Below are 25,628 nucleotides of genomic sequence, written 5' to 3'. Positions count from 1 at the left end.
GAGCCCTTGAAACGCAGCAGGACTAGACCCTACTTGTCTGGCCAGCACTTGCAGACAGAATTCTGGAGTCCTGGCAGTGGACCATCACCGCTCCCAGGCTCCTAGCTCCCATTCAGAGAATTCTGGCCTCACAATCTCACATCGAAGGTACGGGTGAGTTTATCAGTAGGGACTGCATTTAAGAGAAAGTCAGTTAGTGTGTGTTGAACCAAAGAGAAGGGGCTTACTTTTTCCCACTTAACAATGCTTCATGGCCATGCTAGAGCTGCAAGATGGCGGCTCCCTCCCAGCCTCACATTCGCATTCCCGAGGGAAAGAAAAAAGAAAGGAAGCCACAAGATGGAAGGAACAGCACCCACATCAGGAAAGCAAAACCTTTCTGCGATATACCCAACAGCCTTCCACTTACATTTCAGCAGCCAGAATGTGTCACATGTCTACCCTCGGCTGCAAGGGAGACTGAGAAGTGAAGTTGTGCAGCTGGGCAATGTGCCACCCCAAACAATATCAGGATTCTGTTACTAAGAAGAAAAAGTAAAAGGACATGGATGTGTGACAGTGATTTAAGATGTGACTCCCTCACTAGAGAATAGGCTCCGGGAGGTCAGGGAGCATGTGTGTTTATGCCCACAACTGTGTCCCCAGAATCGAGCCTAGTGCCTGGCACACCGTGGTTGCTCCATCAATGGGCAGAAAGAATGAATGAATGAAATGACTGCTAAAGTCATTGTTTTTAGAGCCTTTTTAAGATCTAGATGGGCTCAAATGTCAGGCACTAGAACTCCTGTCAATCTTTCCACACAGGTGGTATTTGCCAGACTTCAAAGGCCTCTTCCTCCTCCAGCTGCTGGTGACGTCCCCCTGTGTCCTCGGTGTGTTACTGGGATGATCTCTAATGCACGTTCTCAGATCACAATCAATCAAATCTGCAGCAGCTCATTCTGGGTTACCTGGGATATAGACTCTATATTTTAGTTCATAAACTAATAGCTGATTATGAAGCACAGGATAAAAAATATCCAACATTGGTACAGATCATCTGTAATTACAAAGACAAGATTGGGTGTGTCTATGCATAACAATTGACTGGAATTCAGGTTTTTAATGCAAATATTTATTGCTGGATACATAACACTTTGAGGAAAAGGTAGTTTTATGCCTCTTAATAGAAAAGACACCTGCATAGATTAAAAAAAAAAAACCAGCTTCATAAAATGCTACAAATTTGATAAATGAATAGAAGCATAAAATTTACCTAGAAGTGCTTTAAGATGAACAAGTTTTAAAATAGCTAAAATGGGTTTTTTTAATGACAAAAAAAAAAGACTAGGGCACCAAATCAGAGATAGAAATCCTTTTTAAAAAGATCACATCTTGGATGAATTGTTTTTAGGGGGGGGAAATGGCATTAGTTTAATTAACTAGAACCTCCAGGAATGGGTTGTGTGGGCTCTGAGAAGGTTAGGACAGCCCCACCCCAAAGACGGCAGGGGTTTTGGTGGCCTCTTCTTTTCCCAGTAGACTGCAATGTCTCAGGTCAGGGTCAGAGGTCGGGGCTAATGACGCCAGCAATGTTTGCTAACTATACACACTAATAGCACTTCATTTCAATGCATTTGGGATTTCACTGATTCCTCAGACTCTAGCTCCTTTGAGAAAAGAAAAGTGCAGCCTTATTAACCTAACTCAGGAGGCTCAGCTTCTTCATCTGCACAATAACTAAATGTAACCATCCTATCTGCCTTCTCAGTGCGGTTGTGAGAATCACAGAAGAAGAAAAATGTGAAACCATGGTGGAGTTGGTCACATGCTATATCAGTGCGGGGGATGGGGGGGAGGTTCAAGGTCAGTAATGATTCATGGGGAGCATCTTAATGGGATCACATCCCCAGCACTGGAACATCTATCTACCTATTAGTCATCAGTGGTGTGCAGGTTTACAATGATTCAGGCTCACAGAAGGAAAGGACTGTTGTCACACTAACAGAAGCCACATGGGGGCCAGGAGTCTGGAAATCTGAGCTCTCGTTCTGCATCGGACACTCTTGCCCCATGACTGAGCCAGTTACTTCCATCCTGTAAGCCTCAGTCTTCACATCTGAAAAATGGAACTAACTGATCTCTGGGCACACTTCGAGCTCTAACCTAGTAATTCTGATAGGACAGAATCCAGAATCCCAGCATGGCATAGGGATGGAATTGGGAATGGTTCAGATGTATGTCCACCGTGAGACCCTCTGGGAACCTTTCCAGGTGCCCCTGACCTGCAGGTGTCAGTCTCTCTGAGGTGATTATCTCTAGCCTCTCAAGGGTACTACTCTGACTCAGAACCTTCCACGGTCCCCGGGAACAGTTAAGCTAAAGGTCTCAGGAGAGGACAGAAATGCCACCTCTACTTCAAGCTGTGTGGGAAGGTTGCTGCCCACCGAGGGTGTGACTGAGGGATATCGAGGCAACATTCCTAGGCTTCACCAAAGCAGTTCCAAGAGTCTGCAAACAGGTGTTGGCTTGTTAAGAGAAATAATTTCTGTGGCTCCCCATTCTGACCACATTAGTCATTCAAGTGCTGAGGAACAATATAAATTCCTGTCATCCCAGTTTATGTGGCCACTAAGATTTATTCCAAGGGACAGGTCATTAAGGTTTCTTCTCTTTTTTTCCCCTCGGATTCACTGAGAACTCATATTTCTGCTCCATGTTATGTACTGCTAACAGTTATGTTTTTGGTCAGGGAGTCAGCAATAAATCTGAATTTAATAAACTGACAAAAGATCACTATCCCAGAGACAGTCTGAGCCCCTATTCTTCGTCTCCTTGTATAAAAACGCTTTTGTATTGAGACATCTTCCACATAAAAGTCACATTTGCCATCTAACTGTTCGCCTTCCCCAGGAGATGACTTGCTGTACCGAGGCTGACCGAATAATTATGGACTGTTCTTGTCGGAAGGCCTGGTCGCAACTGTGCGGGGTGGAGAAAGATCTGAACTCCAGGATCTGCCCATTCCTGAGGGTGAGACCTTGGCATGTCATCAAGTCTGAGCCTCGGTTTCTCCATCCATAGAATGGAAAGTGTAATCTTCATCCTGTCTACTTCCCAGGGGTGCTGGGAAGGTTCGAGTTAAGTAAGGGCGGGATGAAGCTCTATGCGGTTGGAGAGGATTGTGACCGCTTTGTTTGTTTTCAATTTTCAGCATTTTAGAGTTCACTTTCCGTGGAAAAACTGAGCTAGCAGCAAACGGACATCGACCCCTAGAGCACCAACTCCCTTTTCTGGTGTTCCTTCAGTTAAACCACATCGCTCCCCCAAGGCTCACCCCCTTGCTCTTGGAGCAAGGTTTAGGGGGGCAGTTCCCTGGAGTTTTCTGGGAGGTTTCAACTCACTACATACAGCTTGGTCACAGGGAGGTTTTAAGAACTTTCTGCCTAGGACTAGAGTTAGCACCAACCTGTCTTTGTCCACCCTCCATGGAAGCTGATGTTCTGGCTAAACTCTACAGAGCATTCTGGGTGTCTGGGAGGCATCCCCTAAGATCCTAGCACTCCTTCCAGAAGGCAGCAAAACTATTGTAGGAGCAGAAGGTCAAATCTTTTTCCTACTGGGGCTTTCAAACGCACCCTCAGAACTTAACTCTGCTCCCGCAGCTGTGGACCAGAAAAAGAGCTTTTAGAAGATTAGCATGCAAAAAATGCATCAAGCTGTCTGTAAACTGCTGTCTTCAAACCCTCTATAAACTCCTGTCTGGATTTGTAAATAACAACCATATAAGGATTTTCCCAGTAAACACTGCAGGCAGAAATGTATAGACATTTCCGAGAGCTTGTTTCTGACTAGTTGAACAGAGCTTATTAAAGTTATATTGTGTGCTTTGTCACTCTTTTTACTGTTGTGTAACCTCAGCCATAACAATTCTTATTTACCAGCTTCTCTCTGCATGTCTCTGCAGTCTCCAACCAAAACTTGATGCAGATGGTGGAAAAATTCATCCTATTGACTAAAATTAGAAAATTCTAAAACTGGAACTGTTTTAAAAAGTAACATGTGCTACTCTGAGCAATAGTGAGTCTCTCACCACTGGAGGTATGTAAGCAGAGACTGGAAAAATATCTGCTTCATGATCCAAAGAGGAATTCCAGAAATTGGGTGGGCAATCAGGTGAGACTACCTACTAGTTCCTGCAAATCAGAAATTCTGGGAATCAAGGACGTCCATTCCCCTAAAGCTCTTCTAAAGGCCTAGTCGAGTCTGTGCCAGGCTGTATGCTGGGAGCGATGAAGTAAACCCAGTCCCAATAACCCTCAGCGGGATACCAGCTTCATGAGAAGACAGACAAGCCAGCAGCTAACCCAAATGCAAGGCAAAATGATACAGTGTTGGCAAGAGGTGACCAAGAGCCAGCTGTGAGATTGCAGTGGTGGCTGAGAGGGAAAACCACGTGGGACTGGAGAAAGCTCCCCCTAGCTGCTTCCTTGGGTTGGAGGCCTCCGGCTGCAAGAAAATTGTCTAGATATAATAACGTCTTTTATTGAGCACTTACTTAGTGCCAGGCACTTAACAACTTGTCATTTGACCTGTATAATAGTCCACTGAGGTAGGTACTATTGTTTTCCCCCATTTTATTTATTTATTTTTTAAGTAGTCTCCACACCCAGCGTGAAGCCCAATGCAGGGCTTGAACTCATGACCCTGAGATCAAGACCTGAGCTGAGAGCAAGAGCCAGATGCTTAACTGACTGAGCCACACAGGTGCCCCATTCCCCCATTTTTATGTAGAGGAAATCAAGGGTAGAGAGGTTAAGTGATGTGCCCAAGGTCACAAACCCTAGTAAGACGTCAGGCCCCGATGTGAAGCTAGACTATCTACTTCCAGCCATTGCTCGGCTAGTCTGTTCCTTAGGCTAGTTCCTATCACTCCCCAGGACTCAGTGTCCCTATAAGAACAATGAAGGGCCAATGTCTATTCAAATTTAAAACACATATGCCCTTTGACCAGCAGTAATAAAATACGTCCAAGGATGTTTTGTGCAGCAGTGTTTGTAGCAGGAAGAAAACTGAAAATAAGTAGTCATTAAAAAGAATGAATGAGGGGCCCCTGGGTGGCTCAGTCATTAAGCGCCTGCCTTCAGCTCAGGTCATGATCCCAGGGTCCTGGGATCGAGCCCCACACCAGGCTCCCTGCTCGGCGGGAAGCCTGCTTCTCTCTCTCCCACTCCCCCTGCTTGTGTTCCCTCTCTCGCTTGTCTCTCTCTGTCAAAAAATAAATAAAATCTTAAAAAAAAAAAAGAATGAATGAATGATTTCTCCCCAGCATAGCACAGCCAAGTTACTTCTCTTGGCTAAGCATTTCATTAAAGTTTAAAGAAAAGAAAAAAAAAAAATGACTTCTGTATCTATTGACCTGAAGGGTTGACCCAATGTATTATTAAGTGGAAAAAAAAAAAAAAAGAATTTGTAGAGAAAGGTTTTTAATAAGAATCCAGTTTTATAAAAATTAAACAACAAAAAATCTGTATTTGGGTATACATCATTGTATAGGATTATATGAGCATAGAGAAATGTATGGAAGGATACACATGGGGTCATTTGCACTGGTCACCTCAAAGAAGAGGAGGATGCGATGTGAGAGAGAGGAGATAGGGGAAGAAGAAAAGTCTATAGAGAAGTGGAAACTGCCAATGGAATGATCCTAAATATACTTGTCTGATGGTGTGTATGTGTATTTGTGCTTATAGTTTTTCCCTTTCAATGGATTAAGTGTAACAGATTTGTCTGTTTTAAAGTAATCAGCTCTTAGTTTTTGGTTCCTAATTTGCTGATCCCTACTTCCAACTTCATTATTTACCTCCAGCTCTTGTGTTTAGTTTAATACTTTCTGTGTCATTTTAAGACAGCACAATGTTGCATTTTTCTCTATCTGAAAATGTTTACTTTTGTATCCACAATTATTTCAAATATTGTCTTTATTACTGTTTCAAATAGAAATACACTGGAAAGAATATCTTTGAGTAGTTATTTCAGAGGAAGTATGTGTAAGGTGTACTTTCTGAGACCTTTTAACATTTTCAGTTGCTTCATGCATGAACATCCTGACTGAGTTTAATTCTTGGGTCACAGTATTTTTCTTTCAAGCTCTATATGAACAAGCTCATTGTCATCCAGGAAAGGGTTTCCCAAAGTATGTTTGAAGTAGCACGGATCTTACATCATATTTTTTAGAAAGTGAGTCCAGTGGTCAAAATGTTTGGGAAGTGCTTTATGCATGGTGCCAAAAATTCTAGTATTTGAGCATTTGTCATGAACACAGAAAGTCTGAGAACCACTGACCTAGGACATTACATCTGGGAAATGCTCACTCTGGGGAGCACATCACACCTACACCACCAGTCTCTTTTCATCTGTGTCATTCTATAAGTGTTTTTTTCCCCAGTTTAGTTCATTGACCTCAACTAATTTTGGCACAGCCTCAAGGACATCATCAACTTCAATGACGATCTTCAACGCTTTAAAAAGTAGCACTTTTGATTGAAATGTATCTCTAACCATATATCACGCATAAGGAAATAGATATACTCAATCCTCATCCTGTGTGGATTCATCACAACTAAAAACAAAGTGAGTTATGATTGGCTTTTCTGTAAAACTTGAAGTTTGATATCTTCAACAAATACCTTATTTGACCATTAACTATAGAACTGAATAGGGAAAAAAATACCCCAGTATTTCATCTCCAAATAGTTTTTGGCAGTATTCCAAATAGAAGATTGAGGAGAGTATCTCCACTGGATGAATATATTTAGTATCATTCTTTGTGATTAAATAAGCTACTTCATATCACAATTTCACTTTTGTACATTCCCGGTCCAATATTATGTGTTGCAGGAAAATCCAGTTTGCAGGAAAATCCACTGTCTTTTTTATTATATCAGTATGATTTTACTTTAATGTTACTCAATTTGAGAGACTCTCAAGGCATACTTGTTCTCCATTTCTAAACTACTGGTACTATAAGGAAGCTGGACTTCTCTTTTGCAATATGTAAAAATCCATATGTATTAGTTATCTAATGCTGCATAACAAAGAATCTCAGTTCTGATTCTCTTATTCTTATACATCTTTTGATCTTTTTGGCTTGGTGGCCTTAAGGACTTTTTCTATGTCTAAAGCCTAACAAGTTATACTAGAATATGTAACAGAGTTGATGTTTATGAGTAAATTTTCCCAGGTACCCAGTGGGCCCTTTCAATATGTAGGTCCTGATCTTTTATCTCTATAAAGTCTTCTGGAATTATCCTCTTCAGTGAGGATTATACATATAATTATTATCCAATTATATGTATGTTGTTTCTACTTTGCCTGTCTACCATTTCACCTGCTTTTTCTTTAACGCTTTTTGATTCTTATTTTATCTCACTTTTTTTTTTAACATACACTGTATTACTAGTTTCAGAGATAGAATTTAGTGATTCATCAGTTGCATACAACACCCAGTGCTCATTACTTCAAGTGCCCTCCTTAAAGCCCATTACCCAGTTACCTCAAATTTATCTTGGTTTAATTCTCTTTTTTTCATGAAGATAGAAGCATTCTTATTTTTTTAATTTAAATTCAATTAGCCAACATATTAGTTTTTGATGTAGTGTTCAACGATTCATTAGTTGTGTGTAATACCCAGTGCTTGTCACCTCATTCTCTTGATCATTTCTCTGTCTTTCTTCAATTTCCCTAATTAAAACTTCATTTTATTCCATTCTTTCTTAGGTACCTTGTAAAAGGACACTTAATCTTGATTTCTGGTATGATTTTGTCTTTTGTTTACATTTCTTTCTTGAATTCAACCAATTCTCTTAGATTCCTAATTCAAGGGTTCCCTTTTGTGCCCATGTATCAATGCATAATATTTTTAAATATGGCTTTTATTCTTTGAGGTTGGGGAAAAATTTTGTGTCTTCCAGTTTTGGGGTTCTCTTTTATTTGCAAGACTCTAAAATTTCTCCTTTGCTTATTTTCACCATCACCACCAAATTTCCAAAAAACATCTCTCCCTAACCTTTCACATTCTTTTCACTTAAAAGCAATACCGTTTCAAAAACTGCTCCCTTAAATAGCATACACTTTTACATTCCTTTCTTATAGCATATCTTCTGACACACCAGGACTCTTAGGGTAGACTCTGCCTCTCTCTCAGTATCTACCCTCTTCACCCTTCCATATAGCATTTTCCCCTACTGTCCTTGTTCTTTGTGAATCCCAGTGGGCAAAGCATGAAAGTTAATTTGCTGCAAGTTGGTGTTTCTTTAATCTAAATGTGGGTAAATTTGAAATGTGTGCATTCTCTTTTTTCTGGTTACGCTGAAGACACGGATGTTGTATGGTTTTATTTATCCTTCTTGTTCTGTGTTGTTTTTGAGATATTCACATTTTTTGGCCATCATCTTGGCTACCCTTAGTGCTAATTTAGAACGCTTTAATTTAGAACACCATATCTTTTGTGTGACCCTATCAACCATGAAGATTTCATCGAGCTTTACTCCCTGGAGTTTTCACTAAGTCTCTGTTAGCTCTTTTGTGTTTTCCAGACAAAACTATGTGACAATATTGAATATGCTTTTTCAAACTGCAAGCTCTTCAACCCACAGATTCTAATATTGCCCTCCCCCACCCCAGGAGACATCCTCCACAGAGTTATGGATCTGAACTTAAGGTCCTCAGGTATGATGGTGAACAAATAAAGCATCCACTGGGACTTTGTCCCTACATTGTCTCCAGTCTCCTTGTTTGTGTCTCAAACAAATAGCTCTTGTCTTTTGACACCCTAGCCCAGAGCAGCCCTAAAGCAACCTTCCTACTTGAGAGGTATAATTTATCATCTGACAGGGTCTGGTGCAAATTATTACTCACCAGCTTTAAATGAGACAGAGGGGACTGATGAGGGCCAGTAGGGGATAATGAGAAGACAAAGCATTGGAAAGCAGAAGGCTGGGTCCTAGCCCCAGCTCTGCCACTGGCTCACTGTTAACCTGGAGTAAGTCCCTGTCCTGCTCTCTAAACCTCAGCTTTCCCATCTGAACTGGATACTGCCTGGGGACCTTAGCAGCTCCAAGGACCTCAGGCGTCTCCTAAAAGGGACTTTGGTTAGAAGTTGGCCTCATGGCCTCTAAGAGCTCTATAGGCTTCATGGAGTCATGGCTATACAAGCAGGAGAAAGAGTAGTCCAAGTGAATGGAGGACTGAACCCTCACCCTACACTTTAGGGAGAGAAGATGAATGAACACTCACAGTCACCTAGCATCTAGCCCCTACCATATCATTCAGGCCAAGTGACCAACCAGTCTCTGCTTGCATACCACCAACAATGATGAGCTCACTCCCTTTAAAAAGTAACCCCTTTCACTTTATATCTTTAATGTAGTAGAGATGGAAAGAAGCAGGTACTTTAAGAGATATTCACAGAAAAAAAAGTGACAAGAGGGAGATATCAAGGATGAAGCCTCGTTTTCTGACATGTGAGAACACATGGATTAGTGGTGCATTCACTTAGATAGGAACAGATTAGGAGTGGGTAGAGGAAGATCATAAGTTCAGTCTTGGACACACGACTTTGAGGAACCATTAAGACATCCAAGCCAAGGCAAGTGGCCAGTTGTATATTCAGATCCAGAGCTCAAAGCAGACATTCAGACTGGGGATGAATAAGTCAGAGTTGCTTTTCTGAAGATTGATAAATGTGGTCACTGAGGAAGATAGTATGAAATGAAAAGGAGGCAAAGGGCCTCAAATGGGTAGTTGAGGGCTACCAACATTGAAAATGTGGGGAGTTGAAGAATAGCTCACTAGTCTGAGAGGTGAGGGAAGAACCAGGAGAGTGCCACTTCAGAAATCACAGGAGGCTTTCAGGAAATGTGAAGTTGTCAGTATGTCAAGTGCTCTGAGGAGTCAAGTAAGGACTGAAAATGTCCACTGGATGCAATGCAGTGGAGATGCTTGGTGACTTTATTAAGGATGGTTTTGGTAAATCGATGGGGCCAGAAGTTAGAGTGGAAGGGTTGAGGGCCAAGTGGGAAGTGAGGAAATGGGGCAGCAAGTGTAGACAACTCTGTGGAGGCATTTAGCTGTAAAAAGAGGAAAGAGATGGGCAGTACAGGTGTGGGATGTGGAGCGTTTGATGCTTTCTTAAATAGGAAAGGGTTTATCCTGGCTACACATCAAGGGGATGATCCAGTTGAGACAGAATCATTGAATATAAGGAGACAAAAGGAGGTTACCGACAGTTCCTTTGAAGGCAGGAGGAGATGGGCTCAAAAGAGCAGAAAGAAGGGTTATTTCATCACTGTTTCAAAATTCTTAGTACTGAGTTTCTACCAAGGCTGTACAAGTAAATAATTGGGTTTTTTTGCTTTGTTTTTTTGAAGTACCAGGTCAATTTTATAAAATTATAAGTTTACAATACTGTTTTACATATATATTGTCTTTTGCTCTCTTCACATCTCAAAATTATTCAATTACTATGAAACATGTTTAAAAATGTAACCAGTGTCTACAAACATTATGACACCTGAAGAAAAGTATTATTTATTCAGGAAAATCGAATTTAAGTAGTTTAGAGAAAGAAAATCCAGAAAACTGTGTTTTAGCATAGTTTTCTAGAATATTCTTTCTCTTCTGAGTAACTGAAGGAAATCCAAATGGAAAATAAGCCCAACATTTGTGTGATGATGTGCCATATTTTTCCTCAAAGCAGAATCACTGAGCTAACAGTGAAGCAGACTGCTATGGTCCTCAGTCATCACCCACATGGCCACCCCAACCATCTGACTCCTTACAAAGTCCCTGACTAGTGCTTTTTTACCCCTCATTCACTGGCAGTTTAAGCTCATATAAACTCAGAGCCATTCTCATTCCAACTCAAAAAGGGGAAAGGTCTCTCCATGAGGATCATCACTCAGAAGAGTTATTCCCCTTTCAAGGTCAAGCATCACAAAGCCGCTGAAGATCTCACATTTACCTATTACCATGGACTGCAAGTCATTTCTCCACAACCCATTCATTTACAAATTCCTTCTCTATTCACATTTGCTGAAACCTTGAGGCAACTCACAGAGAAAAAGGCCACAGGGACAAGTGGATAATGAAAATGAATATAGCCCTTCACCACTAAGTCTTAGATTCATATAATCTAAGAGAATTCTAAGATGCCATGGGTTAGTGGGATGGAGCAGGAAAGCCTCTCACCAATGGGAGTTCCCTTATCAGCTTCTCTAACAACAGCACTGTGGCCTCTATTTGAACCTCTCAAGTGACAGGAGGATTCTACACCATGAAACTGACACAAGAGAAAGCAGGACACTCTCTTTGAGTTTCTAACATGTTCTCCTTAGGAAGATAGGCCTGACTCCAACGAACCCAGGATACCACAAAAAAAGCAGATTTCCTCTTCACACAAGGCAGAAGACCTTGAGAGAAAAGGCCGTCCAAATAGATCTCACAGACTCATGCTCAGCTGGTCTCTCTCCTTTCTTCTGATACAGAGGGTCCTCCCACCTAACCCACTTATGATCCACTATCATTGTTGGAAAAGTCCTCTTGGTACACAGACCCTGGTCTTCTGGGAGCTTTTACAGGTTTTTCCTCCTTCTCTTATGGAGAAATGGTGGCCATTCCATTCTTTCCCTAGGAAGAAACCTTCAGAATTTAATAATAGGGTCATGTCTTACCTTAAACCCACTTAATAAGTCAAAGTTAAGTCCACCCAGCAGAATGGTGAGAGGAAGAAGGCTCAGGCAAAAGCCCTGCCCTGACAGCAGGGCATGATGGGAACTGGGGCTGCTGCTCAGCTTTGCCAACAATGCCAGCTCAGCCTCCATCAGCATGGCCTCCACCCACCCAAGTGGAGGCACACAGGATTGCAGGGTTCATAGTCTCATTTACATAAAGGGGATCAGACGTCACCTAAAGTCCTGCTACCTGCTTCTTAAAGTAATGATTATGCACATTATAGGGTTTTTTAAATTATTATGCACATCTTTCCATATCTGTACATATAGATCGACCTCGCTCATTTTGTAAGCTGAGTAGTATTCCATTAAGTGGATGCATATAATTTATTTACATTATCTGCTCTTATTAAACATCTGAGATATTTCCAAGTCCTTCCAAAACTACAGTGACAATGCCCACGTATACATTTGTGGGCACTTCCGTTAGCGTTCTCTGCAATATGTGAATCCCTTTTCCTTCACTTTTTTACTACAATAAGCAATTAGCACCTTTTTGCACACATCTCTGTGCACAGTATTCCCAAGGATATATCTTTTGAAGTTAAACTTGCTATACCAGCAAGGATGAACATTTTAAAAATTTACCTCCAAATTGCCCTCCTAAAGGCCTTACTGATTTATATAATCTCAGCGGTGAGAACATAAGAATGAGTGCTTCCCTCGTACCAACTACAGCTTTGGTGATTTCTAACTTTTAATTTTCGTCAGGTTGTTGGGTGGGAAAGGTACTTTGTTTTTTAAGAATTGCATTTCCCTGGTCATGGGTGAGATTGAGCATCTTTTTATACCTTTGTTGGTCATTTTTATTTCTGCCTTGGTGGTATGCCTGTTCACAGCCTTTGCTGGTTTCTCTTTTGAGTTATCTTTTTTCATATTGATTTGGAGGAGCGCTTTACATAATTAATACTTTATTAATATCCTATCTGTTTTATACACTACAGACTTTCATGGTCTGTCACTTATCTTTCAACTTTTCTTATCTTTGCCCATTTTTCTGTTGACTTTGTCATATTTTCCACTGATTCATAAGGACTTTCTCTATCTTAAGGATATCTATCTTTGTCACCAATCTTGCAAATATGTTTGTGTTCACCATTTTGTTTTGGGCTTTGTTGAGTCAGAAAAGATTTTATGTTTATTTAGACACAGACATATGCCTGTACATATCATAAAACTTTAGAAAGTTTTTCCCCACCCTGTGATAAGATATTCACCAATATCTTCTTCAGGTTTCCCTAGCCATGACTCTTTAATGCATCTGGAATTTATTTGTTGTTGCAGTATGCCGTAGGAATCTCGTTTTTTGTTTCCAAAATAGTTGGTTACATTTCTCAATATCTTTCATCAAATTAGTCATCCTTTCCTCTCTGGTTTGTAATCCCAACTTACTCATATACTTTTTATTTGGACTTAAAAGAGATTGAAATGATTAATATCAGCAATCTTGACTTCATTTACAAGAGAGAGAAGAAATCATTATTTGTTTTGGCTAGGAAAGCAGAGTGTGGTGTGGGATAAAATCGGGGGCAGGCAGTTAGGAGAGTCATGGAATTTGCTGTGAAAAAGGAAAGTTTGAGGAGGGAATGGCAAGAGAAAACTACTGAGTCACAGCAGGAACGTGTTATCACAGAAGTGAAGGCCGCAGGGAAAGAGTATTGGGGAGAGTCTTAAAAAGCAGATGATGCAAGCAGGATTGAGTTGGTGGCACTGGGCTCCCAGCTGAAGGGAAAAGGGTCACAGTCGGTCCCCTGGCCATAGAGCCAAAGTGGCTGTCACAAAGCCTGGAGGACAGTGTATGTGGAAGTCATGGTTTACTATTTAATTAACAAATGTGAAGAACTGGTGTTGAGGCCATATTAAATAGCTTTAAAGTAATACATGTTCATTATTAAAAAGAGAGAAAACAGAGAAAAATAGAATAATGCCAGCTACCTTTTATGGAGCACCTAATATGGTCCAGCACTTAATAGTGGCTTTACATATATTTTATTTTATTTTATAAAGTAGAAAATGAAAACTCCTGTAATCCCACCACCCGAGATTAACTACTATTAACACTCTGCTGTGTTTCCTTCCCGTCTTGTTCCTCTGGTAGGTTCTGTAACAGTCGCTAACATTTATTGATCCCTTACTCCCATGCCCAGACTAATAAAATATTTTGGACTTTAAAAAAAAAAAGTACTTTTGTAAGCCTTGTAACAATCCTAAGAGATAGGGGCCATCATTGTTTTAATTTTACAGATAAGGGAATTGGGACCAAAGAGGTTAAGTGCCCATTCTGTATACTCAGTTTTGTAGATGACTTTTTATCATTTAAGCTGGTATCAGGAGGGTTTTCCCACATCAGTAACTCTCCCGAAGAAGAGATCATTTGCTGCCCAATATCCCAACTCATGGGTGTGTCATTTATTTAACCATTTCAGTATTTCTGTTCAATTGCTAGCAATTTTTTTAATAGAATAAATACTGCTGTTATGAACACCCTTGCACTTAAAACTTTGTGCATATCTAAACACTCCAATTCTTTTAAAAAACGACAGTGGAATTACTGAGTCAACCTTTTTTCAGGCCTCTTCTCCATATTGTCAAATTGCCTTCCAGAAAGGTTCTATCATTTTACACTCCACCAGCAATAAACAAAAGCACCCGTTTTATGCCCTTGCTAGCACTATTATTGATTTTAAATCCTAACCAATTCCTTTTTTAAAAAAATAAAAATAAAAAAATAATAAATCCTAACCAATTTAAATGGACAAACAATTATGTCATCATTTTAGTTCATTTTTATTATGAGGGAGAAACAAAAGAGCCCGTGGTTCTTCCAAAATTCTTAATTAAGCCTCTCTCATATGCCAAGCACTCTTCTGGAGGCTAACGATGGGGCAGTGAACAAGACCAACCAAACCGCTGCCTTCCTGGGACTCTCAACCTAAAATCAAAGATACTGACCAAGTAAATTCCAGTTGTAAGTTCTCTATAAGCATTTAGTGTCTATCAGTCCCTTTTAAAATAAAGCACTAAGGACTCATTTAATCCTCACAACAACCCTTTTGGGTAGGTACTATTATTACCCCCGTTTTACAGATGAGGAATCTGAGTCACCGAAGGTCAAGTAAGCTGTGCAAGGGCAGACAGGGAGGTAACAAAGGCGAGAATCAGACCCACGTAGGCTGGGTCCCGAGCTTTAACCACTGCACCACACTACCTCCCCTCTGCCCGAGGTGTGCTGAGTGGGTGCTGAGTCACTGAAGGGGTGGAAAGAAGATCTAGGAAAATAGGAAAACTAAAAGAAAATGTGTTTGAACAAACAGGAAGAGGATCAGACATAGGATTTCATTTGGTCCAGAAATGTTATCAGGGAGTGCTGAACTGTATCTTTCTCCTTTTGTCAGGGGAGTAGGTAAGGAGGGCACGCAGCAAAAAGGAGCAGATCATACATGCATACGTTGGATAATAAACCTGGAACAGTCCAAAGACAGAGGAAAGGAATGGTGTAAATTCCTTTGCTATGAGGCAGCAGAGGGAGGAAGGGAGCGTCCTCTGGCTTCCTAGCCCTCAAAGAATGGGAACTACAGAGGGTTCAATCCTAGTAGCATTCAAAACTCAGCAGATGGGGCGGCGGGCGGGGGGGAGGGCGGGGCATGGAAACTTGGACTTCTCCCGGGCTTCTGGCCAGGAGATCTCCCAGTTTGGCCTGAGGCTACTGCCTTCTCCCGCCCGACCTGCAGTTTTGCCGGAGACCGCGGGGCACGTTCCCGTGGGCTGCAGCGCCACCTAGCAGATGTGCCGGTGAAACGGCACCAGGACCCCAGGGGCCATCCCGGAGTCCGTCAAAGACCGCGTATGTGTGCCCAGTGCGGAGGTCACCGCGAACAAACAAGTCGTTGTCCTTGAGAAGTTCACCGTCCATCTGGGGAGACAATCACAGGTTCTAGAGCAGAGACTCATGCAAGGGTCTAGGGAGCACGGAGGAACAGGGAGGAGCGGGGCTGACCTTCGCTGGGGTTCCGGAAAGACCACGCAGAGGAAGCCGTATTCAAACCAGCTCTCAACAACCAGAAGATGTGTTATTATTAGTCAAGCAGTAGAAGATGAAAGAAACTTCCAGGCAAGGACACCGGAGGTTCAAAGGCCCAGGAGTGTGAGAGGTTAGTGCATTCAGGGAAGGTTGGGAAGTTCAAATCACAAGCCAATAGCAACCCGACAGAGTATCAAGTTTAATTTCCTTGTTTTGCCGACGCCATTCCTGACATTCGGGCAAGGAGGGGACTTCATGCAGATTCACACCACACTGGAACCCTTATCTCCTGACGCTCTGTCCCAGGCTTTTCCTCTGAACCACAGAACAAGGCCAGCAGCCAGCTCTCTAGAAAAGGTCACTATTGCCTGCCAGGACCCACTAGGAAGGCTGTGCCCATGGAAGTTAGACCTTGTACTCAAGAAGACGTGCTTGGGTTCGAAGCCCACGTCCATCTGTAGCTATGGGACTTTTATCAGGACACTTAGTCTTTCTGAGTCTCCCTTTCCTTATCTGTCAGGTGGGAATCATAGTAGCCCTTACCTCATATGGCTGTTGCCAGGTAGAGAGAGTTAATCTCATGGGCACAATGCCCAGTATATGCTAAATGCTCAGTCATCAGAGAGTAAAGATCATGATTGTAATATTGTCACTTTTTATTGCAATATTACTAGTGTTTTTCTTACTTGAAAGTATCCATTATTATTAACTGATTGTTTACGATTTATTATTTCTGCTGTTTTAGTATTGAATGCTTCCTGAAGGCACTGGAGCTATTCTATCTGGGTAAGAACAAACACAGAAGCCACAGTCCTATTTTAAAATTTGAAGGGCTGAGCTGGAACAGAAGGAGTGGAGGTGGTCTGAGGGGCCCCAGGGGGCTGGACCAACAACAGTTGAGAGCTGCAGGATGGAAGATTTTACTTCCACGTAAAGAAAAACTTCCTTACCCTCCGGGTGGCCTTGGGAGGAAGGTATGCACTTGTTACTGGAAATGTTCCCTCCAAGACCAGATGACCATTTGTCGGGCCCTCACCCCACCTTGTGCAGGTCAGGAAATCATCTAGTCCATTTCACTTTCTGATCCCTTAAACATCTAATTTAGCTCTGCTTTCTAGAGGAATATGATTTGGTAGGTCATCTGGGAAGACAGATGTCTATGTTTATAAATTTCAAAGTCATGAAATTTGAGCAATGCTCAAAGAAGTCAGAATCCAAAATGCATAACCCTGTTTTTCAGAGTAATTCATTAGATTTCAGCTGGAAATGTGAGGAAGAGGCTGAGATGTCCATGCCAGACTGGAGACAAGGGGAATGGGACGAGGAACAGAGAGCCACTCAGCCTTATTCACCAGGTGCTGCTTGGAGAATGTGTCTTCATCCCGAGAAGATGGGAAGGGCTTTCACCATCCTGATAGCCACACAGGGTGTAGAGGTATCATCTTAGAATCATTAAATAACAGAACACACTGAATGCTCACTGTTCAAACATTTATGTAGAGTCTGCTATGTGCAAAGCACTTGGAATATTAAAATAAATTTAGGGACGCCTGGGCGGCTCAGTCGGTTAAATGTCTGCATTTGGCTCAGGTCATGATCCCGGGGTCCCGGTATGGAGTCCCGTATCAGGCTCCCTGCTCGGCGGGGAGCCTGCCTCTCCCTCTGCCTGCCATTCCCCCTGCTTGTGCTCTCTGTGTCTCTCTCCTTCTCTCTCTCTCTGACAAATAAATAAATAAAATCTTTTAAAGTAAATCTAAAACCAGAGTCTATGTGAAGCTAGGAGGTATATACTCTAGGAAAGTAATAAGACCTAGGCACAAAATGACTAATCCAAAGTCAAAAGGCCTAATGTTATAATCAACATGTGAGGTTGCATGACTCTCTATAAGAGGCATTGGAGGAAGGTTTTGTGGAGGAAGTGATAGGTGGCCTGGGCCTTTAATAACACATAGGATTTGGACCCCAAATGATAGAAGGGAAGAACTTCTCAGGGAAGACAGGCAGTGTGGGCAGAGCATCAGGGGACTGAAGTATGGGCTCGGGGTGGGAGAGTAGAGCCCCACTGTGGTCAGAGCATAGGGGGTGTGAAGGGGTGGTACAGGATGTAAGATCAGAGAAGTCATCCTTCCGCAATCCCACTCCCAGGTATATACCCAAGAAAATTGAAAATATGCCTCCATATAAAAACCTGTATACCAATAGCAGCATTACTCATAATAGCCAAAAAGTGGAAACAACCCAAATGTCCATCAACTGAAGAATGGATAAATAAAATGTAGTATATCTACCTATACAATATTATTTAGCATTGGCAAGAAAAAGGAATGAAGTGCTGATAAATGTTACAACATGGATGAACCATGGAAACACGTGCTAAATGAAAGAAGTCAGACACAAAAAAACCACATATGATATGATTCCATTTATATGAAAGGCCCAAAACAGGCAAATCTACAGAGACAGAAAGACTGATGGTTGCCCAGGGCTGGAGGGGCTAAATGATGGCATGTTTTGAAGGTTACAGTTCAAATTTTCTGGCTCTTCCCAGTGTTAGAGAAGTCCTCTACTCACAGCTCCCTCCAGGACTCTCCAGCCAAACTCGCTCTCTGGGTGAGCCTGGGAGCAATTTTGAGTGCCCCCAGACATCCCAACTGAATGTTCCCCCATCCCCACAGATGTCCAAGACCGACTCATTGTGCCTTCACCAAGGGCAGCACCCTCCCCAGACTTTCCTGCCTCTTATTAGTACCAAATATGGCAGGAAAATACTTTGATAAGTTAACAAGCACATCTTCACTCTCAGTTTTCTTTTTTTAAATGCACTCCCTTCTCCCATTAAAGCAAAATCAAGAGGCTAAGACATTCAGGACTTATTGCCTCCAAGGAAAGCTGGCATAGCTGAAATGTAAAGAGAAAGCAAAGAATCAGATTCTTGGCTTTTGGAGTGGGCTTTGGAAAGTCATAGCAAAAACAGTCCTGGAAGCCAAGAATGTGGTTTGGAAGAGCCAAGCTTTTTAAGATCAAATAAGGCTCTGAGTTCTAGAGGCGTGGTTTGCGGCATGAGAAGCAGAGTCGAAGGAATGGGGACTTTAATTCCAGCTATCTGTGGCTTTTCCTTCCCTCTTTCAACATATCCTCCTCACACGGGCTCAGCCATTCCCACGTCTTCGCTCCTTCTCTCCTGCCCTGCTCCAGGCTGAGCCCCCGCCCCCTGCACTCCAGGCCTGGGCTCCACCTTGTGCTCCCCCTTTCCCATCCTACACAGCCCACCACAGTGATCTTTCTGAAATCCTACCTCAGACCCCCGCAATGTTTCCTCGTTGCCCACTGGAAACGCTTTTTGAATACTTGCTAGATGCTAGACGTTGTGCTAGATAGGGTCAGCCAACTCTGACCCCTGGGCCAAATCAGGGCTGCCACCTGTTTTTGTGAATAAAGTTTTATTGGAGTACAGCCTCACTCTCATTTACATATCGTCTATGGAAGCTTTCAAGCTATGAGGGCAGAGTCAAGTAGCTGTGACAGAGGCAGGGTGGCCCCAAAAGTCTCAAATATTTAGTACCGGGCCCTTTACAGAAAACAACTTTACGGACCCATGTGCTCCACGCTGAGCTTATCCCAGTGAGCAAAACAGACATAGTCATCTGCTGCCTATAGACCAAGGCCCACCACTTCCTGCCCTTTCTTCCATTGCCCTCTATTCATGAGTCCTCTGAGAGTACACTGGTTCCTAGGCTTTCGGAATTCATCCATCAGTAAAAATAATTTTCTTAATGACAGAGGATTGACATAGGTTTTCAGGTGAGTATGTTTTCAAAAACCAACTACTGGGGCACCTGGGTGGCTCATTCAGTTCAGCACCTGCATTCAGCTCAGGTCATGATCCCGGAGTCCTGGGATCCTGGGATCAAGTCCTTCATTGGGCAGGCTTCCTGCTCAGTGAGGAGCCTGCTTCTCCCTCTCCCTCTGCTACTCCCCCTGCTTGCTCTCTCTCTCGCTCGCTCTCGCTCTCTCTCTTTCAAACAAATAAAAATAAATATTTAAAAAGTCATTTAAAAATAAATAAATAATAAAATAAAATAAATAAAAACCAACTACCATCTAAAATCGCTAACATTTCATAAGGAGAAAAACATTTTAACATTGAAAGGTAGCAAGGATATCGTTTAAAATGAAGAAAAATTCCTCAAGCCACATGAGTTTTAAAAATTCATTCTTTTGGCTCTATTTTCCCCATTTTGTTGGTGAACATTCTTCACAAATCATCACAGGTTTGTGATAGGGTGCCGAGGAACCTTTGATCGAGTCGAGGCAAACTAGTTTAATTCGAATTGCTCAAATCTGTTATGACTCGCCCCACGCAATTTTGCTTCCTCCCGCTCTCCTGCTCACTGTGCAGGGCTGAGCTCATAAGCGGCCGACATGTAGGGTCCCCTCTGTCCATGAGCTATGGGCCCAGCTGCTCAGACAAGCATCCAGTCCATTGGCAGCACGGATGAGAGAGATGGCTGTGGGTATCTGTCAGCCACAGAGCAGGGTGACAGGACAGCCAGGAGGGCCACCTGGAGTGTGGCCCTGCCCTGGCACATGCAGATGAACCCATTTGACACAGTCATGCTGACAGCTCCATGGCAAAGACGCCCGGCCGAATGCTTGAGGGATGAGCCCTGGCTTCCTGGTAAGTCTCTCACATGACCTGGGATGCCGTGAGGGCCCAGGCGGCTGCCGCCAGCTCCCAGTCAGCAGGTGGTGGCAGCCGACACAGAGAGCTCGCCTTACTGGCCAGCAGCCCCAGAATACCAGGTAGTCACTGCCCACATGAATCTTCTGGAATCCCCTTAAACAATCTCAAGGTCCGTGGAAAAATAAATTACGGCTCCTCCAGGAAGATCATCTCAGCAGGGCCTGATGCCAAGGGCACTTGTCCGCCTGACATTCGTTCAGGGACAAACATCCTCCTAAAGCCCATGTTTACCCAGCATCTCCCCACCGGAGTGTGTGTGTGTGTGTATGCTAGAGAGAGACCACTCGTGAAAATCCTCCACCATGGGTGCACTATGAACACTAAGCATCCTACCTTTTTTGCAAACAGAGTGGGGACAGCGGTTTTCTAACTGGCCTCCACACTAGAGGTTAGAGGTTTCATTGTCCTGAGCTGTTCTCCAGCCAAAATGTTTCATTTCCCAGACATTCCCATTTAATCCATTTGTGAGACAAAGGGGGGAAATACAAGGTTAAATTTCCAAATGGAAATTAGAGACCCTGAGACAAAACTGGAAAGAAACACCTCACACTATAAAGAAGGAAACTGGGGCCGGAAGGGACTGAGAACGGCTCAAGACCCACCGGTAGAACTAGAACTACAAAGAAGACTTTCTTGGTCAGTCCAAGTCTCTTCAACTGTACACTGAAATGTCCAGCGTGTCAGTCCCCATAATCCAGAATGAAGGGAGTTTTCCTTCTCGAACATGAGAGAATAGGTACCAGCTCGGACATAGGACATGGTGAGGGAAGGTAAGTCTGTGGTTAAGAGGGAGAATGTCCACTGCAGCAGATAATTACAAAGCATACACTTACCCTTCGTAGTCACCTTTCCATTAGAGGCTGAAAGAACAGCATCCCCAAATTTTAAGTGAAGACCACAAAATTTGCTCTCTTAATACCTTCATATTCACCCCAGCCGGGGAAGCCGGGTCCTGAAGAAGGACAGGAACCAAGTGAAGGTCAACACACAGTCAGGTGGAGGGTCGGATTAGAGGCTTGGCCTCAGAGGGTCCATCCAGCTCTCTCCTTGGCAGTGGTTCAGATCATCAGCAATCCCTGTCCTGAGGCTACCAGCCAGTCTTGAACTTGGGACTTCATCTCAGCTTTCCCTGCAGAGAGTCAGCTGTTCTTTTAGGCCAGTTGGTGCCAGGCTGATATTGCATTCCTCTCCTTGGCCCTAGGGCCAGGGACATGCTTTCCTGCAGCCTGATGCCATCCCCCACTGTGTGATTTCTGTGTGGTGGCCCAGGGGACAGCTGGTTCGGGGGCTGGCAGGCTGAGGCTCTGAGTCAGGCCTGGCTGACTTCGTGAGGATCACCTGCCTGCCAAGAGGGTTTGAATTTTACTGCCCTCTGGCCATGCCATGACTTGAGGACATGGGTTGGGCTGTCCGGGGCAGGTGGGGCAATAACCCTGAAGGGAATCCAAGCAGCACCCCTTCCCTGAGGGTGTCTTCAGGGCATTCAGCAGGGAGGCACCAGTCTCAGGTCCCACCCTCATGCCAGGGGAACTGACAGTCTTGACCTCAGAACACCTAGTTCCAGACCTGTCTCCAGCACGCCATCTTGTGGGGCCTGCCTAGGGAACCAGCAGACCTCTCAGCAAAGGGTGGAGTGGACGGGGATGCCCTTCCCTGGAGAAAGAGTCAAGAGCAACAGAAAGTGACACCCTGCCCATGGCCCAGATCCCCGGCTTCTGTGGGCCAAAGGACCTCAAAGATCTTCTAGTAGTTCAAGGCCTTCATGGTCCAGGAAAGAAAGTAGAGGCCCAGAGAGGGGAAGAAGCTTTCCTTGGTCACACAGCCATTTAGAGTCAGGACCGAAATGCAGTCCTGCTGTCCTGTCCAGTTCTCAGCCCACAAATGCTTTCAGAGCATGGAAGTGACAGAGTTCACCCAGGCCCCCCGAAGCGTGATGGAGAAACATCTCTAGGAGCCACCAGCTGCCTTCACAGGACAAGTACCATGTGCAACTGCAGTCCTTGCACTTTCTGGCATCAGGCATTGCACAGAGCACTCATGGGCATTGCCTTTTAAAACATATTCAGCAATCTTATAAGGTAAGGGCAAATATTATCAACATGTACAAGAAAATAAACCTGAAGGCCCTCATCAGACCCTCTCTAGTTATACCTTGTCCCTGTTTTCCCCTCACTGTCAAGGCCACTGTCAATGGACCAGTAAAGCTCACCATCTCTAGAGGACCCCTGGAACAGGGAAGGGAACCATAAACAGAATTCCAGGTTACCAAAATCCCAAGGACCACACTTTGGACTCTGTTAAACATCATCCAAAACCCCTCTTCAACCACCAAAGAGGAACAGTCTAGGAATGTCCAGCACTCTCCCCAAGGCAGCTCATCCTGCAACCAGCACAGGGCCAGGTGGGCTCACCTGAAACGGAACCTCCTCGGGAGCCCATGCTGGGAAGAAGCTTGGCCCACAGTAACCCTGGCCCCTCTACTTTTGTTTCATTACATACATCAGGGCTCTGTTTCCTCCTCCTCCTTCTCCTCCTCCTGCTCTCCACCCAACAGCCAGATACCCATCCACTTGAGGAAACTACAGCTAGAGCCCTCCAAAGTCTTTCTCCCTGCCAGCCCAGTGATGCCCTGTTATGCGTGTGCCTTTCCAGTCACTAAGTCCCAGCTGATAGACTACTGGGAGCATGTCTGAAGGAGGTAGCCCAGAGAGAAAGGGACTGAACTTCAGGTTCCTGCAAAAGCCATGGAGGAGCTTGAAGGCATGGGTGCCATTCAGCCTGAGGAAGAAAAAACTTAGGGGATCATAATCATTGTCACCATATCCCTGGAAGGGTGTTAGGAGCAGAGAGAGTAGATTCACTCTGCAGGACTCCAGGGGACAGAGTGACAGGGTAGTCGCAAAGAGCAGACTTTAGTTCAAAATAAGAAAAAGCTCCTGGCTATCCCAAGATGGCATGGGGTACTTCAGATCAAATGACAAGTACATCATACTTTGAGTCAAAGAAGTCCAAATTGGAGCCCCAGCTCCTACCTGAGCAAGGTACTCAGTATTCATCATTTCTAAAATGGATCTAGTGAGGTGTATCTCATAGACTTGCTTGGAACTTCTTATAACACATCCAAAGGCAAACTAGAATTTTCCCAAGAGATGAGAGGCTCAGCCCTCATGTGAGCCAGGCTTAGCCTCATCCACAGAGGCTGTGATCCCAGCCGAGGCAGCCATGAGGAGTGGAGCCTACCAGGGCAGTGGGTACAGGGAAAGGAACCCTGGTCAGGAGCCAGACTAACCTGGGTTCAAGTCCCAGCTCTGCCCCATGCCAGCTCGACCTCTAGCAAGACATTCAATCTGTATGAGTCTCTGATTCCCAGTTTTCTGACCTAAAATGGTTGTTAAACTCTTCCCTACCTCCCCTGTAGGGTGGTGGTATGGATCAACTGAGAGAGAAGAGCAAGTACCTTATACAAGTTACTTATACAAGAAGCAATGATGTGTTGAGAACCTCTGACATGAATTATTTTTATCCCAGGAAGAACACTGGTGACACAATTACATTCAATTACAAATGTCCACTCAGCAAACACTCACTGGGCACCTCTGGTGCCAGATTCTGAAGATGCAAACATAAAACAAGACTCTGTGTCCTCCAAGACAAACTAACTTGGAGGACAGACATGGAAATGATTTACTAAAGCAGAATGTGATACCTAGAGGTATATACTAGTTATAGGGAACACAGAGGCGACCGTTACCCTGCCTGGACTGCGGGAGGCAGCGCCGAGGGTGCTGGAGGAGGTTAAATGCTGGAGCATTTAAATGGAGTCTTTAAGAATGAGGAGGAACATTTATGTACCTAATAACAGACTACCAAAATATATAAAGCAAAAATGAACAGACTTGAATGAAGAAATAGACAGTTCTACAATAATGCAGTAGTTGGAGACTTCAATTCTCCACTCTCAATAATGGGTGGAACAATCAGACAGAAGATTAGAAGATAAGTAAGGAATTAGAGGGCTTGAACAACAGGCATAACACAGAACACTACCCAACAACAACAGCATACACATTCTCAAGTATACATAGGACCTTCCTCTGGGCAGGCCACAAATTAAGTCAAAATAGCCAAAAGGTAGAATCAACCCAAGTGTCCATCAATGGATGAATGGATAAACAAAATCTCATATATATATATATATATATATATATATATATATATATATATACACCATGGGATACTATTCAGCCTTAAAAAGGAGGGAAATTCTGACACATACTACAGCATGGATGAAACCTGAAGACATTATGCTAAGTGAAATGTCAGTCTCAAAAGCACAATTACTATATGATTCCACCCCTATAAGGTGCCTACAGTGGGCAAATTCATAAAGACAGAAATAGAATGGTGGCTATCAGGGGCTGTGGCAGGGGAGGGGATGGGAACCATTGTTTAATGAGGACAGAGTTTCAGCTTTTTAAGATGAAGAGTTCTGGAGATGGATGGTAGTGATGGCTGCACAACAACATGAATGTGCTTAATGCCACTGAATTGTACACTAAAAAATGGCTAAAATGGTAAATTTTAGGTTATGTATATTTCACCACAATTTTTTAAAGTAAGTCATTTTTAAAAATAAAAGAATGAGGAGGGAGTGTTCCAAGTAGTCCAGGTTGGGGAGAAAAATCTAGACAGAAGAAACAGTTTGTACAAAAGCAGAGAGGTCTGAAAGGCATCCCTACGTGTAAGACTCACAGAGGCAAGGGCAGCCACGTGGCTGGAGAAGTTCTCAGAATGCCCCGCTGGGGAGTCTGCATGCCGCTCTGTGGGCTCTAGGGAAGACATGCTCACCAGCTATAGCTTAGAGCAATCAAACTGAGCACTGCGTGGGGAGGGCGGACAGGACCTGGGAGATGTGTGAAGAGTAACCTCGAGCCAGACATTCAAAGGGAAACTGCTTTCTAGACAGCCCCAGCTCCCCAGCCCTGTGGGCATCATCTGTGGTTACCATCCCAGTGCTGCGGCGACAGTGACTCAAGCCATTTGCCTCATGAGGCCACTGACTGAAGGCAGGAGGGATTCCCCTGAAAAATGA

At 43.6% G+C, this 25,628-nt stretch overlaps 1 long non-coding RNA gene across 12 annotated transcripts in view; it reads right to left on the bottom strand.

Annotated features, from left to right (window-relative positions):
- Positions 1-22,060, bottom strand: part of LOC123849835 (uncharacterized) — a 110,280-nt gene extending 88,220 nt beyond the window's left edge. For 3 of the 12 annotated variants that reach the window (XR_010407927.1, XR_008506760.2, XR_010407925.1), the window contains exon 1: positions 21,370-22,050. This is a non-coding gene — a long non-coding RNA (uncharacterized LOC123849835). Of the gene's footprint in view, positions 1-21,369 lie in introns of all 12 variants that reach the window. The other 9 variants (XR_010407923.1, XR_010407921.1, XR_010407922.1 and 6 more) reach the window with 8 other exon arrangements.
- Between the last annotated feature and the right edge of the window lie 3,568 nt (positions 22,061-25,628).

This window comes from Mirounga angustirostris, unplaced genomic scaffold (genome assembly GCF_029215605.1).
Source record: "Mirounga angustirostris isolate CCGP_5_RB_7025 unplaced genomic scaffold, mMirAng1.0.hap1 SCAF_15, whole genome shotgun sequence".
Taxonomy (NCBI): domain Eukaryota; kingdom Metazoa; phylum Chordata; class Mammalia; order Carnivora; family Phocidae; genus Mirounga; species Mirounga angustirostris.
The sequence above is the reverse complement of the archived record's forward strand: the minus strand, read 5'-3'. Positions and strand labels throughout refer to the sequence as shown.